The 12,842-nt window shown below is 52.5% G+C and overlaps 1 protein-coding gene across 1 annotated transcript in view; it reads right to left on the reverse strand.

Annotated features, from left to right (window-relative positions):
* The window catches only part of Ass1 (argininosuccinate synthase 1), a 50,942-nt gene extending 44,922 nt beyond the window's left edge, over positions 1–6,020 (reverse strand). The window contains exons 1-2 of the mRNA XM_036186644.1: positions 5,870–6,020; positions 569–623 (exon numbers count right to left, since the gene is read on the reverse strand). The gene's annotated coding sequence lies outside the window, so the exon portion shown is untranslated. The remainder of the gene's footprint in view (positions 1–568; positions 624–5,869) is intronic.
* Between the last annotated feature and the right edge of the window lie 6,822 nt (positions 6,021–12,842).

Below are 12,842 nucleotides of genomic sequence, written 5' to 3' on the forward strand. Positions count from 1 at the left end.
GCAGCATTAGGAAGGTGGAAAACCACTACACTTGGGCAAAGTTGGCTAGGGTCTTCATTAGCTATCTGGGAAGGGTGATGGACAGCTCTCCACAAACCTAGGGAATTCAGCAGGCTCGCTCGGTTCCACCACTGCCATGAGGATTGTTGAGTACTGCTCCTTGGGCTCCAGTGGCTTTTCCAGGGCACGCCATGCTGCATGTGGACTTTGGAGCTTGAGCCAAGACTATACAGCTCCCCACACATCCCCCAGGTCCCCTCTCTAGTCAGCCCCAGGAGGTCTCTTGGAAGCCCTGATGCCCTTTGGACTTAAGGAGGCAAACACCTCAGGAACAACGTGGTTGGTGCAGGGGCCGGTTTACCTCGCTGCCCACAGTCTCCAGCACTGCCTGCCCATGCCCAGCCCATGCCCAGCCAGCTGCCCCGGACCTGGGCTGCCAGTGACTCAGCAGGCCCTGACCCTGGGGCCAGAAGATGGTGCTCATGGCAACTGCAGCTAGGCAACCAGCCATAGAGGATGGAAGGAAGGAGGGAGAAAGGAGGCAGGAAGGACCAAGATGGAAAAATACCTGAGACTGCAGATACAGGTTCCTGGAGTCTGTCTTCCTGGTCCCGTGAACCACTCTGTAAAATCAAATGCGATGTTGAGACCCCGAATCTGACCCCTGAGGCAGCTTGATGCTGTAAGTGGCCTGCCTGAGTCAAGAGACATGGTGCCAAGATGAAATCCACAGTCTTGTGTCCGCTAAGCATGCATTCTACCACTGAGCTTTCCCCCAGCCCCTAGTTACATGTATGTAAATCATTCAACTTGTCAAGTTTTGTATGCACCACCCAGGAAGCCACTGTCACAATCCAGACAATAAATCCATGAAGAGAAGAGGTCATTTAGTTGGCAAAATGCCTGTTGCACAAGCCTGAGACCTGAGTTCAGATCCCTGGCAACCATTTTAAAAGACGGGTGTGGTGGTGTGCACTGTAGCTCCAGCGGCAGAGACAGGCAGATCTCTGGAACTTACTGGTCAGCCCGTCTAGCCAAATCTGTAAGCTCTGGGTCCAGTGGGAGACCATGTCTCAAAAACAAGGTGGAGAGGAGGCTGGAGAGGTAGCTCCAAAGTTAAGAGCACTGGTTGCTCCTGCAGAGGACCTGGGTTCGATTCCCAGCACCCACACAGAGGCTCACACCTGTCTATAACTCCAGTTCCAGAGGATTTGATGCCCTCTTCTGGCTTCTGAGAGCACTGCACACACGGTACCCTAACATACAGGTATTCAAAACAGTAGACCCATAACACATGGACACCCCCTTGGTGGAGGGAAGAGCCAGGCAGAAAGAAGATGGTAAGGGGATAGGGTATCATGGGGAATGGATGCTGATCCATCCAGCTCATGATGCTGACTTTATCCTCCTCTTCCAAAGACACTTGGAGCCAAGAAGGGTGAAAAGGGGGTAGGTATAGAGACAGATCAAACATCTGCCCTGCCCTGCCCTACCCCGCCTCAGTGGTTCCCTGGAGCATTTCCTCCCATCAAAGCACACAACCCACTGAATTCTAATCTGCTTCTGCCATGGGGTACGTGGAGCAGTGGCTGTCTCCAGTGCTTGTGGTAGGCACTTAGCTTTTCAATGCAGATATACTCTTTGGAAGTCAGCTCCTTGATGCGAGGGAAGGACTAGGATGCCCTGAAATGTGGGCTTCTATGCCCACCTCTGCCTGCCAGGCTGTGTGGGTTTGGGCTCTGGGAGCCTAAGCTGGGGCTGTGCAGTGTGAAGGTGTGTCCAGCAAGGACTGTGTGCCTAGAAGCACACATGCAGGATTGTAATGTGTGTACTGCACTTGTGTGTATCTTTGGGCACCTGAGATTGGGTACCTGAGAAAGTGTCTCTGTGTATTTGAGGGGTATGCACCTGAGTGAGTGAGTGTGTGTGTGTGTGTGTGTGTGTGTGTGTGTGTGTGCGTGTGCGCATGCTTGTGTGCATGCCTGCCTAGAAATTAGTCAGCACTTTGGTTAGGGAGACTGCAGCCTCAAAAGCTAAATGAAGCCATGGCCTTGACTTGGGGAGGAGACAGGAAGAGGCACACGAGTGACCATGGAGAGCTGTGGGTGTGGATTTGAGTTGCTTCAGTATCCCAGCCATGGGCACTCATCTGCCAGGCAGGGCTGAGAACATCCTATCTCTCACATTTAATCTGAAGAATTCAAGGGCATGCTGGAGATGGAATTCAAGTGTGGGGCCTCCCAAATACTCCATACCACTTCTGAAGATAACCTCAGCTTGCCCCTGACTCTCTCGGGCTCAGTTTCCCCATCTGCACAATCTAAAAAGCCCTTTGCTCAGGACCCCGAGCTGCCTTCCCAGGGAAGGCATGTGGCCAAGGCTGGCTGGACTGAGAGAAAGGTGCAAAACCCACATTCCCAGCTCCTGAGCTCTCGAGACCAGGACAGGCAGCCCTCGCCATGACAGACACAGGCAAGAGGATGACCATATGCCAAGTGGCTGACAGTTTGTGTAAGCTGGCAAGGTAGGTGACATTCTCTGTGGCCTCAGCCAAGTGGCCAGTGCCTAGGAAACAAGTTCAGGCCAGCCAGGCTCAACACCCAGGAAGCTCGTGTGGCTTTAAAGTGTCAGAGCTAAGAGTGCCAAGAGCAAACACATGTGTGTTGCCCTCAGGTACAGACCGCCACTGCCCCCTCTTCAGATGGGGACCCGTGGGATGTGCCTAGCTCACAGGCTGGGGGCTTCAAGCCTAGGCTAACTATGGACTGCCCTCCGCTCCTGAGTCCCAGGATGTCTTGCCCTTCACTTCCTGTCCTGACAGCTTGTCAACAGACCACAGCTACCTGGGCTGTCCCTCCGCCCCCTCTCTTGCTGATGACATCCTTAGTTGTCAGTTCAAATTTGTTATCACTGTCCTTTTAAAACCCTAACTGGACCTGGTCCAGAGTCCCCGAGGAAACTCTGAGTTCACCTCTCTTTGTGTCTGATAAAGCCGGCCTGCAATCCCAATACTGATCAGCAGGAGGCACACCAGCTGCCTATGGCAGTGGTTCTCAACCTGGGGGTCACGACCCTTTCACAGGGGTCGTATATCAGATATTTACATTACAATTCATAACAGTAGCAAAGTTACAGCTATGAAGTAGCAACCAAATAATTCTATAGTTGGGGGTCATCATAGCATGAGGTGTATTAAAGAGTCGCACAGCATTAGGAAGATTTGAACATCACTGTCTTGGGGATCCAGCCTAAGTCTTCATTTGATAGATTTAGGTTTCTGACCTTCATGCTCCAAGCAGGCAAGCAGGGAGACTAAGCAGGTTTTACTAGTCTCTGGTGGGAGACACTCAACCCTTATCTAGTCTAACTGTCTTAGCAGCTAGTTATACTAGTATCCATTCCTTTGGCTCTCAGACTACTGAAACAATGGAATTTCCCAGGAAATCCTGGAGGAATGGAAAAGCTGAAGCACTGGTGAGAGCCAGAGACTTTCTCCCAAGAGGCAGGCATGGTGGCTCACACCTTCAGTCCCAGCACTTGGAAGGCAGAGGCCAGAAGATCTCTGTAGGCTTGAGGCCAGCCTGGTTCTGGAACAGCCAGGGCCACATGATGAGACTTTGTCTCAAAAATACATGAGAGACGATGTCACACAGTTGTGACACTTATCTAGAGCTCAGGTAATGATGGCCCGGCCACACCTTGAGCAGGATTGCTCAGTATGCAGTGCCTCTTGCCCTGTTTAAACCTAAGCCTTGGTCGGGACGACACAGATGGACTTGAGGGGTGGTCACTGGACCTCTTTGTTTCTCTTCCCATTGTGGCTACACTGAGTAGCTCTCCATTGTCTACCTTTATACATATATATATATATATATATATATATATATATATGTATGTATGTATTTATTTATTTATTTATTTTGAGACAGGGTTTCTCTGTGTAGCCCTGGCTGTTCTGGAACTCACTTTGTAGACCAGGCTGGCCTCGAACTCAGAGATCTGCCTGGCTCTCCTCCCCAGTGCTGGGACTAAAGGTGTGCACCACCACTGCCTGGCTTGCCTTTTACTATGAACTGTCTCTTTAGTTGGCGTATGGGGGAAAACTGGCAGAGCTTAGCTCCTCAGGGGCAGCCAGGGCCCATGGTCTGACCCTAACAGCTCTAGTTATAATAGAGGAGCACACTGAGTCATTCATTAATGCTACCAGCAAAGCTTCTCTGGGCGCCCAGCCTTCCCCGGGGTCCAGGGAGGAACCAGCCTCAAAGGAGGCAGGGAGCCTGGTCCTGGGAAATCCACTCTGCTCAAAGCCTTCAGCAAAAATCAGTGTCTCAGACCCAGAGTTCAGCAAGGCATCTCTTTCTACATGGGTGCCCACAAGCAAGCCACTCACTCCAGGAGCTTTGTGTTCACAGCCTGATGAAGGCATCTGGCTGGCCTGGGGGCATCCAAGGTAAAGATGAGATAGGCCCTGAGAAAACGCTGGTGCAGCAGGTGGGCCAGCAGACTAGGAGTGCTTGGCTTCCACAGCCCAGAGCAGACAGGCGGGTGGGGTGGGGGTGGGGGCATGATAACTCAGGGTGTGAAGACTGTGGGCTTCCTGTTTTGATCTACCTGTGCTTGGCCCCTGTAGAGGTTGGGGGAGATGGGTGGTGGACAGAAGTCACCCTCCATTTTTGGAATCTCTTGGGCAGCCCTTGGGGCCATTCCAAGGCCTCCCAGCCTTGGCTGGGATGTGATGGAAGACCCTGGGGGACAGCACAGGGGTGGGGGGAGTTTGAAAGAGACTATTCCAGTCTCTACCAGCCCGGCTCTTGGTTCCCTCCGCTGTCTCCGTCCTTCTGAAGGTCTTGTCCCAGGGGGCAGGGAAGCTGTCTTTTTAGGTCTACATCCCAGACCCAGCCAGCAAGTGAGCAGACCCAGGACGCAGCTCCTAAGCAGTTTGCTGAACTCTTCTGGGACAGCATGAGTCCCAGCACAAGGCTGGCAGCTCCAGAGCCCGGAGGATGACGTCAGGCACCACCTGCCAGGTCACTGGCCAGGTGGAGGAGATGCGAGGGGAGGGATCAAAGGAAGGATTTTCCTGGTCTACCCCTGGGGAAAGGGCAGGTCTGCTCCTGCCACTAGGCTTGCCGACAGCCTGACAGCCCCATTTTACAGAGGGGAATACCGAGAGTGCAGCTGGCTCTCCTGGAGAAGATTTCCCTCCATGTTGGAGCGATCCTGCCTCCCTGGAAGGGACCTAAGGCGGTAACAACCCAGAAGCAGACGTTTCCTGCGAAGGGGCTCCTCCCAAAGAGCCAGACAGCCAGCAGGAAACCTGGCTAGAAGCCCCACCCTGACTGAACCTCGCACTGCACCCCTCTGGGAAGGGACACCAGTCACAGCCTAGAACCGGAGCCTGGTAGGCAAGGTCCGCGTGTCCACCTGAGCAGGGCACCCTCAGACTCAGAGAACGCCACACGCCCAAGCCGCTACGGGAAAGGAGGGCTGGACCTCTTGCCTCACTTTGAGAAACAGGCCCGGGGATACACAGGGAGTTCAATCCAGGAGAGGGACTCCGAAGCCCCCAAACCCCTGGACTCTCCGTGTCTCTACTTGGAGCCTTCGCAGCAACAGGATCCAAGAAGGAAGGTCCAGAAGGGACTTCGATACTCCACCTGCTCCTCAGACCCTGTGACTTGTGCCCTTCGCTGGGTTCTCCAGGCAGGAGGAACATGTGCGTCACAGGCACCCGGGCATCAGCCTCCTTCTTCCCACTGACTGCGCGGTCACTGGGGGCCGCCCTGTGCCCACCCTTTGCAGCCGCTCGCTCCCTCTGCGATTCCTCGGACGTGACCCAGGATAACGAGTGGGGCCCGGAACTTCTTACCAGTGAGCCCAGGCAGCGGTGGCAGACGACGGAGCAGGGCCGGGAGAGGCGAGCATCCCGGGTTATAAGCACAGGGCCTGGGGGGCAGGAACCTGGGACACGTGGGAACAGGCGCGCCACAGGCCCCGCCCTCAGGCCCGGCCCCCGCCCGGAGCCTCTCAGAGCTCTTGGCCCCCCGCGAGTGGGCGTGGCCCGCCGTTCTCCGTCTGCTGGCCCCTCCTCTTCTCTCGGCGCCAGCACAGCCTCCCGGGGGCGCACGGGCGTGGGCGTTTGCAGCTTGGGTCCCCAGATCCTGGCCGGCGAGTGGCGCCTCGGAGGGCGGCAAAGGCTGGAACCCGCGTGACTGGCAGGCTGATAGCAGCCGTCTTGCAAAAACCCTTGAAAGTGCTTCAAGTGAAGCTGCTTAGTAGGCTCAGAGGGTGTGTACCCACTTCATTTAGTGACTAAAGCATCCGCCCCAAGAGTCCCCTTCCCCCGCTCCCGTTTCCCCTAACGATGGCCCCCAAGCCAGAGCCAAGGGTCCACAGGAGAAAACCCAAAGGAGTTTGCTCAGGAAGACCGGGGATACCATCTTAAGGACCCGACTGTCTCCCCTCAGCCTGGCACCTGACCAGATTGCCCTGAGCTTGCAGTAAATGGTGAATCAAAGCCTGGCTGTCTGCTGACCCATCAGAAGATGGGGAAGGTGGAGGTTCACAGACGTGAAGCCGCTGACTTGTAAAATGAAACTGGGGGTTGTGGCCTACAAGAGCTGTGCCAGAGGCTTCCCAGCTCGGCCTGAAGGCATGCAGCACGCAGGACAGCCCCTGCCCCAGTGAACCCCAACACCCAGGATCACAGCCAAGGTCACTACCCCTCAGCCCTCTCCACACCCATGCCTTGTCCAGCTTGCCTTATTACATCACCCTTAGACTCTGGGTGCCCTCTGGGGTCCCCCTTACTCTGTCTCCTGATTCTTCAAGGCCAAGGACAGCAGCTGTAGGGCTTCTAGGAGGGAGAAGGTGCAAACACATTTGCAAACACAGCTCCAGGTGCAAAACTCTCCTGAGCTCCTGGCCCTGGCAGGATGGCCCCTGATGGTTACAGCCCCCAGTGAGGGTGGGGGCGAGAACTCGGCAGCAGCTTTTGAGCTACACTGAGGCCATTCTTTCCTACTTGCAGACTGAGCCTCTTCTCTGTAGAGGTGGCCCAGAGCAGGGCAAGTGTCTATATCAACCTCCTGTTCCCATCTTCACCACTACCCGTTATTAACTATATAATTTTTATCTGAATTGTACAGTCAGGAACCGCAGCACAGAGAGAGGGTGTGTCTTTCTCAAGGCCACACAGCATGCCGAGAGCACAGCAGAATTAGAACCCAGGAGCTGAAGCCCTGGCCCAAACCTTTTGCTCTAACTCAGGTTTGAACTGAACTGGGAGAGGGAGGAGCTGTGACCCCAGGGTCACTGGCAACAGGGACCTTTACTCCCTGCTACAGGGATGACTCCAGTCCAGGGCACCGACACATAGGCACTGGGAATCTGAGGGGCCTTGGGAAGAAAACAGGAGCCCAAACTGCCAGCAGTTCGACTTAAGAGCACCAGGAGAGAGGTCAAGTGCAGGGGCCTCGCTGGCTCCTGGATGAGCCATGCTCTCTGCTCCTCCACCTTCCAGGTAGACACTCAGTCCAGCCCACCTCCACTCTGCAAACCAGTTCTGGAATTTGGGTGGGGCGTGGCCCAAAGGATTCACCCCTGGAGATGAGTCACCATGACTTTATGACCTTCACCTTTCCCCCTTCCCATACCAAGGCCAGGGCTCCTCAAGGATCTAGGTAAGTGAGGAAGAAGAAAAAGAAAGAGAGAGAGAGAGAGAGAGAGAGAGAGAGAGAGAGAGGGAGAGAGGGGGGGGGGGGGAGGAAAGGAGGAAGGAAGGAAGGAAGGAAGGAAGGAAGAAAGGAAGGAAGGAAGGAAGGAAGGAAGGTTCTCACTATGTATTCCTGGTTGGTCTAGAACTTGCTGTGTAGACCAGGCCTTGAACTCATGGAGATTCACCAGCTTCAGCTTCCTATTCATCTCCATTTCCTCCACACTCTACCTCCTTGTTTTGCTCAGACCCCGGACTCTTCTTGCTCCAGTCTCCATGCTGTTTCCTGCTTAACTAGATGGTCCCCTTTCTCCATCCAGCAGAGGCTTCCTGAAAACGAAAACCAGAACAAGGCCACCCACGCTCTTCTTAAAGCTCTTTGATGGGCCCACAAGAAGGCTCAGTAGGTAAAGGTCCTTGTTACCAATCCCAGTGGCCTGAATTTGACCTGAGGGACTCACAGGGTGAAGGGAGAGGACCAACCGATTCCTTTAAGCTGTCCCTTAGCATCCCATGTGCACCAAGGCACACATGCAAGCCCCCAAAGACAAATAAATTAAGAAGAAAAGAACAAATTCTTTGGTGATTCATCAATCCCTCCTCCATGTTACTTTATGACTGTTCTAGGTGGTTGTGTAAGTGTGGGTCTGTTTCTTGCACGCCCGTCCTGCTGCATTGGTTTATTTATCCGTTGTCATGCTGAGTGTGCTGTCTTGATTTTCGTAGCTTTACAGTGAGACTTGAAGTTTAGGAAATGACCTTTTGGCTATTTCATGCTCTTGACATTTCCATGAAAGAGCAGAAACAGCCAGCCAGTGTGTAAAAAAGCCTACTGGGGCTGGGGCTGGGGCTGAGTTGGCAGAGTGCTCACCTGGCATGTACCTAACCCTGGGTTCCATCCCCAGCACCACACCTGTCATCCAGCACTTGGGACTTAGAGGCAGAAGGATTAGAAGTTCAAGGTCATCCTCAGTTACACAGTGAGTTTGAGACCAGCCTGGGCTATGTGAGAACCTGTTCCCTACCTGTTGGGGTTTGTATGTAGTGCTGGCAATCAAACCCAGGGCTTACCCCCACACATCTATACACATAAATCTACATATCAGTGTAGGACTGCATTTCAGTACATGAACATGGCTCATCTCTAGCTCTCTTTGTAACTTCTTAACTTTTAACATAAAGAAACCTTAAAAGGGACTGGAGAGATGGCTCAGTGGTTAAGAGCACTGACTGCTCTTCCAGAGGTCCTGAGTTTAATTCCCAGCACCCACATGGCGGCTCACAATTGTCTATAATTCTAGTTCCAGGGGACTGACATCCATGGCAAAACACATAAAATAAAGATAAATTAGAAAAAAAGAAACTTTAAAAATATTAACAAAATATTAATTACCATAGTATGAGCAATAAGAAAGGTATGAAGAGACTTAGGTCAATGTGTGGGAGGTGACATCCTGATGTGGCCTTCACTATGGGGAATTCCGGTCTCGATTAAACTAGAGACCTGTCCAAGAAACCATGGACATACATACTCTTTTGGAGGATGGGGTTGAGATTTAGTCTATTATGTAGATCTGAGCTAGCCTGGTACTCTCCATGGAGCCCAGGCTGGTCTCAAATATGCACTGATGCTCTTCCCTTTGCTCTGGGTGTTGGGGTACAGCCTGATCACTGCACCCAGCTACACGTCTTTTGTTTATTATTTACTTGCCAGTGACAGGGATTGAACTCAAGGCTTTGCACATCCTGTGCAAGCACATTATAGCCTGAGCTACAACTCAGGCCTGGAAGTATTCACTCTTGAGAGTCAGGAAACTGTCAGTTGTCAGATGTGGACTCCTGGGCAAGAATATTTTAAACATATAGACTAAGGTGGGATTGGTGGCACAGGTCTGTGATCCCCATTTCTTGGGAAGCAGAGACTAGATAATATTGAGTTTGAGCCCAGCTGAGGCAACAGTGAAACCCCATTTCAAAAGACAAAGAGAAATGCTGTCTAGATAGCAAGACCCAATGCTGGAAGAGATGGGCTTTCCATAAGATGCCTTCAACTGCAGGCCTGAGGATGTAGCTCAGGCACAGTGCTTGACTAGCATGCATGGAGCCTTGGGTTCAGTCCCCAGCACCACAGAAGCCAAGCATGGTGGCTCACACTTGTAATCTTGGCTCTTGAGAGATGGAGGCAATAGGATCAAGAGTTCAAGGTCATCCTCGGTGATATAGCACACACACACACACACACACACACACACACACACACACACTATGTGACTTTATGAGTATATGTACACTTGTAGGTGCTGGTGCAAAGTTCATAAGAAAATGTTGGGTGTCCTCTCCTATCATTGTGTGACCTCTATCACTCTCTACCCCTGCTTGGAGCTGGGGCTACAATCAGGGGACCCTTGGCTTGTTATGTGGGTGTTGGGATCCGAACTCTGATCCTCATGACTGTGCAATGCAGCAGGTTCAGAACCATCTCTTCACCTCCTGAATGGATAGAATAATTTCTTAAAAGACTGACGGCCACCATCTCTCCTAGGATCCGAGTGAGATGTCTATATCCTCCTCTTGACCATCATCTGCCATGCTCTTGTGTATGGATGTCCCTGGGCTTGTTTCCATGTGTGAGGCCCTTCTCTGTAGTGTGTTCTTTGCACAGGACAGAGGTCCTTTGGTGCTTTCTGATCCCTCTTCCTCTCTAACCATATACTGTCAAGTTAGCACATGACAGAGACCTGATGTGTCCAGCAGCATGATTCGAAGAATGTGAGGCTCTGATCCCTTTCCCTTGTCCCTCTGCTGTGGTCTTAGCGTCTATTACCATAACCTCTTCACCTCTGCCTCACCCCTGGCTTCCCACCTGTGTTTACCATGCCCTCAAAGGCATGCTCTGTATTGCAGCCAGCTGGTCTCTTGAGGTGCAGGCTTAGACTGTTGTGACCACTTGAACTGAAGGACAATCTCAATGTATGTGACCTGACAGACCCCCCAGCAACCTACAAACCTGCATACACTTAGCTTATGCACATAGCTGTAAAGAGGCCTCTTTTTCTCTTCTGTTCTCTGCCACTAAGGGCCCTGTAGCTGTTGGTGTCAGAGGAGCCTGAGAGTGTATTCAAGGTCTTTGCTCTGCAGCTTCTTACGATTGGCACCAAAAGCCACCATGTCAATGCCCAGGTTTGTCAGAATGGCCAGAACAGAGAATGACCTTCAGGCTGTACCTCGGCTTGCCCCTCCCATCCAGAGGAACACAGCGTCCAGTTGCTGGCTTCTTGGAAACGCTGCATCAGGAAGTTTAATGAGTGACCTACCAGGCGGAGCTGTTTTCCACCATGGATGGTGGGAAGAGCCTCAGAGGTCAGGTGACCCAGGGACTGGGTGGCTAGATGGAGCTGTGACCAATGGCAGCTGGTAGTGACAGGGCGGAAGTGGAAAACACCTCTTGGGGGTCTGGGTCCAGATACAGCTCTAGCAGAGATACCTCTGGAGGCTTCCTTACGAGCCAACAGCCCCTGTGGGTGCCCTGGGACAAACTTAGTCCCCACCAACTGCCTGAACGATGCTGGGAAACTCACTTTTCTCACCCTCTTGTTTCACAGCCTCAGACAAGAGGGCAAGCAGGGAGGGCTCCTGGGAAGGGACACGCCTCACTGCCTTCCTCAAGTCCTTCCTCTCCTCCAACTCTGCCCTCTCTCATCTCCTCACCCTGCTGATTCATGTAACTTGGAGAGACAGCAGCTTAGAGCCTTGTAGGAAGGGTCAGAAGTTCATGTGGGTTTAGACAGAGTGCTCTCCTCTGAGCCTCCATTCCTGCATCTGTGAAATGGGGAGATTATTTCTTGCCTCGGGAACCCCAGGGAAAGTAACCATACTCAAGTTCATGAAGGGCTAGTTGGAGATTTACCAGACAGTAGCTTTACAGCCCATGGGGTCTGGGTGAGATTGGGGAAAGGTAGGCAAGAGAGCAGCAGGAGAGGGCAGCTTGTCAGAATGACCCCTGCTGGTCTAAGCCCCAGAGTGAGGCCCTGTCCTCCTTAGGGCTACAAAGTCCATAAAAAATTAACAGCCCAGCAGAAAGAGCTCAGGCTCTGATTCCTGACCCTCCTGTTTGCAGCAGCGGGAGGAGTGTTCATCTCAAGGAGAGTCTCATGGGTGGGCCCAAGATGAAAGGAATGTGGTGGGCTTGGGACACCGCTTCCTCATGGTGGAATTCCAGTCAGAGTGGCTTAAAGCAGGAGTCAGGCTTTTTACAACTTCCATGTTGTAAATGTCTGAAAGAAGAACAGTTCATGGTGTGAAAATAACAAACTTAAAACATGGGAAGTGCCTCCCCAGCCCTGAGGGAGTGGGCTGGGGATCCAGCCCAGGGCCTTGGGCCTGCCAGGATCATGTTCTACACTGAGCTAACTGAGCCCTGCTAGTGAAGTTGCCTGTGTTGTCTCTGGCCGCTTTGACACACCGCACACACAGAGACTGAATTGCAACAGAGGTGGGATGTCCTGAAAAGCCCCAAAATGTTTACTCTTTCATCCTTTAGAGAAGTGTACAGAACCCTGGCTAAAGATAATCCTGTTTAGTAGACAGCTAACAGGACATGGAGGCACGTGCCTGTAATCCCAATGCTCAAGGTTATCTTCAGCTACATAGTGAATCTGGGGCCATCCTGAGCTACATGAGACTCTGTTTCAACAAACAGCCAACAAAACAAACAAAAACCGAAAACCAAAAAGAAAGTGGCTATGCCCTGGAGGAATTCTGTTGGCTGTTATGGCAGCTTACGGTCTGGGGGCTGGAGAGCCGCTGAGGGTTGGGAGCACTGATTGCTCTTGCAGAGGTCCTGAGTGGATTCCCAGCAACCACATGGTGGCTCACAATTACCTATAACTCCTTCTAGCCTAGGTATCTGGGAGTGGTGGGGCACCTCTGTAGTCCACTTGGGAGGCTGAGGGAGGGTTGTGGTGAGTTCAAGACCAGCCTGAGCTACAGAATAAGGCCCTGTCTTACTGCTTTCTCTGGGTCCTAGATGGGAAAAAGAATATTCAGGAAGAGATGGCTGCTGAGGTAGGCCAGGGAGGCAGCGAGAAATGAGTTATCCCCAAAACCTCCTGCACAAGAGCCAAGCCTT

The sequence above is a fragment of the Onychomys torridus genome, chromosome 4 (assembly GCF_903995425.1).
Source record: "Onychomys torridus chromosome 4, mOncTor1.1, whole genome shotgun sequence".
Taxonomy (NCBI): Eukaryota; Metazoa; Chordata; class Mammalia; order Rodentia; family Cricetidae; genus Onychomys; species Onychomys torridus.